The sequence below is a fragment of the Habropoda laboriosa genome, unplaced genomic scaffold, assembly GCF_001263275.1.
Source record: "Habropoda laboriosa isolate 0110345459 unplaced genomic scaffold, ASM126327v1 scaffold556, whole genome shotgun sequence".
NCBI lineage: Eukaryota > Metazoa > Arthropoda > Insecta > Hymenoptera > Apidae > Habropoda > Habropoda laboriosa.
The window spans coordinates 271112-274312 of record NW_017100653.1 but is presented as its reverse complement, the minus strand read 5'-3'; the positions used below and the strand labels follow the sequence as shown (position 1 = coordinate 274312).

Sequence of the window (3201 nt, the reverse complement as noted above, 5' to 3'; positions counted from 1 at the left end):
ACTCTGCATCGTCTCGCGGGACCGGGGAACTTCGTTTCAAACGTCAAAGTTGCCAGTTTTTACAACCTGATTACGTAATTTTACGTAATTAAACCGCAATTTGCTGTTTTCACACCAGCCTTCCGTTTAAACGAACCTTTCCAACCATGGAATTCATAAACTGATCAATTCGTTTCATTTTTATTTCCTATTTCATCTTCGAGACAGATTTTCTTCCAGCGAAGAGTATTAAATTTCTGAATGTCTTTTATCGGTTTACGATTCGTATCGTGGTTTACTTGTTTTTTAAAGAGGCTCAAGGTAGTACACGGACGACTTTCAGTTTTGCTTGCTTGCTTTCTACTTCAACAAAATCCTGACGTTCGGTAAATGTCTGTTGATGCAAATTTCTACCTTCATAGAATGTTCATACATCTACACCCTTAAATCGACGGAGAATTACGTGGAAATTACTCGAAATTATCGTCTAACAAGAGCAAAAACTTAAACACGTTTCCTTTTTCACACTTCGCCCCTCGATACATCCTTACCCATTCAACGTTCATTACCCTAACACGTCATTCAATGCTCCCTCCGTTATCCACCTCTTGATCTACAACCATCCAAGCGCATCGTCCCTAGAACTACTGCTAAAAAAATTCCACACCAGCCCACTTGTACACACGACTAACGTGATGATCGAGATTCCTCTTTGCACAGTGCATAAAAATGACGACATAGACGCGAAGTATGTAAAGCAGGCTACGAGAGCGTCACATGCAAACGGCCTAATTGCACAGCCGTGTAATTGAAACCTTGCCGGTGGTGCAGACGGCACGAAAGCGAGCGTTCCATCTGCAAAAACATTCCGATGCGACAATGTCCCGTTATCGACGAGCTTCTTCTTGCATTCTCTTAACTCGAGAGTGCGAGAAACAGAGAGACAGAGTGAAAGGGGAGAAGAGTGGGTCGAATTTGTTGAGAACGTATAGAGAGGCGAGGGAAATTAATTTTGTGGGAAAAGGAGAAGAAGGTAGTTAGGATAAAACGGATGGACTTTAGGAGATTTCTGAGGTGACACGTCCATCTGGGAGTGAGACCATCGCGAGTTGCTCGAGAGAAAGAAATTTAGCAGTGTAGATGATACTGAGAGCGATGGAGGAGAGAGTTGGACACAGTTTGAGAGTACTCTCGAGGGCAACTATCGTAAGAAACTCTCAGATATTACTCAGATAAACTCTCACATATTCTTAGAACACTTAGCTTTTTGACAGTTTATGCTGTGTGAGACTCGGGCAAAGCGTGAAATACCTAACTGTTTAGCTCAAGAGAGACTCTTAGGAAGAAAGTTGAAAAGATAATTATTAAAAAAATGACGTCTGAAATATAAATTTTTTTGAAAGTAATTCGTAATTTTATTAGACTACCAGAGGGTCAATCACGTTGCTTTTCCACACTCTCTCTCGTCTTTCGTCACACTTTAGGATATTACACCTAGATATCTTACAAAGTAACACCTAACGCTACAACCTAACACATTTCCCGCAATTTCGCCAAGTTGCAGGCTTCAATGAGCCAATCCAGGCAACGTAATAATCCATTAGAACGGTATGCTTAATCTGACAGTCACCTCGGAGTTTCCATGCTTATCAACGAGCACACCACTAGTGCTGTCATGTACATACAAACTGAAACGGCCGCGATTCGTAGAAACTACACAGAGACAAGCACGGTCGTCTCTCCTTCCTCTTCCTACGGTCGACGATTGTTCCGTCGAACAATAGAAAGTTACCTCCCGGGTTAAACGAAGCCGTCGCTACCGTTGACAAATTATGGCTCGCGGTTTTGCGACCGTGAATCCACGATGACGTCCAAGAGCCAGACGGGGACGGTTTGCACCGAATGGAAATCGGCCGAGTAACCCGCAGTTCGAGGCGGCTGGTTTACTTAGAGGAAGACGATGAAAAGGTTATTAATAGGTAGTCGAGAGGGTCCTTTTGAAATATTAGAGATGGTCAGGATAGAGGGTATTGTGACGGAGAGTTTATGTTTGAATTTTGCTGGAATAATTTCGAGGATTCTGCGGCGGGAGGAAATTACGGATTACACTGGGTGTCTGGGTGAAAGTCGTAAAGTGACGACGAAGTGTCTAATTGCTGGAAATGGGTTAAACGATCGATTAAAAAATAGCTTTGTATATACGTGGGAATTTTTGTAACGAATAAGTGAGTTTCGAGTGATAGAAATGCTAGAAAAGAATTTTTGAGATTAGGGTGCAATGTAAGAGTGCATGGCCACCCAAGATTTTAGATGAAAATGATCGAATGAATCCCAAGAAAATTTGCATAAATTCTCTAGATTGAGCGAGAGGAAAGATAAAATAGCGAACGAGAAAATATGTCAACATAAAACAATTTTATGTTGTTTCAGTTGAATCATACACTGTTTTAAGTCTATACAAAACTCTGCTTAAAAATTTCCATCTTATCGTAGATAAACCAACAAGCAATTCCTCTAGCAGTGATTCGGTTTATTTAAGAAATCTTTCAATCTCGCTAAGAAGTTTCTACGAAAACGAAATTCCTATATATCCAATGAGAGTTTCACTTCTATCGATTACCTCGAGTTAAAGATAATCAACGTGGCAGAGAATCAGTTAAGATTGAAATTTGTACTCTTGACTATCGGAAAGACGGTATCTGTTAGCATTGCAGATATTACTATTTAACCCTTGAAAATGAGTTTCACAAAGATCGAGCAATTAGGATACCTTCCAGCAGCAGCCAGTTAATAGAAAGTTCAGTTTAGTTTGTTCTATAGAAGACGAATTGTATCGTTACGTGGGGACAAGTAAAGATATTTAATGGCTCGAAATGGGGTAGGGAGTAAAGATAGAAGAGGTTGAAAAACGGTGATCACTTGGTGAATGAGATTTAACGAGCTTAGACGACGGCAACGCCATAGCGAATGCATTATTGAATAGAATACAACACTCGAGCAGTCTAAATGTTTTGAATATCGTTGAACTTCCCGGTCTAATCGTTCCAAGCATCAGTATCTTAAGCGGAAAGTTCTGGATGGAGCAGTTACCGCGATTCAAGCTCGAATGGACCAATAGTACTTCCTCCGAACTGTTTCGAGATAACGAGGGTTAAAGTTCCGGAGCTGTTGTGTAACGAGCAGTTTTAATTGGAACGCGATAAAATGAAAATCGAAAACGTT

At 40.8% G+C, this 3201-nt stretch overlaps 1 protein-coding gene across 1 annotated transcript in view; it reads left to right on the top strand.

Annotated features, from left to right (window-relative positions):
- The window catches only part of LOC108576817 (glutamate receptor ionotropic, kainate 2-like), a gene marked incomplete at its 5' end in the record, with an annotated part of 60636 nt that overhangs the window by 23515 nt on the left and 33920 nt on the right, over positions 1-3201 (top strand). The window lies entirely within an intron of this gene.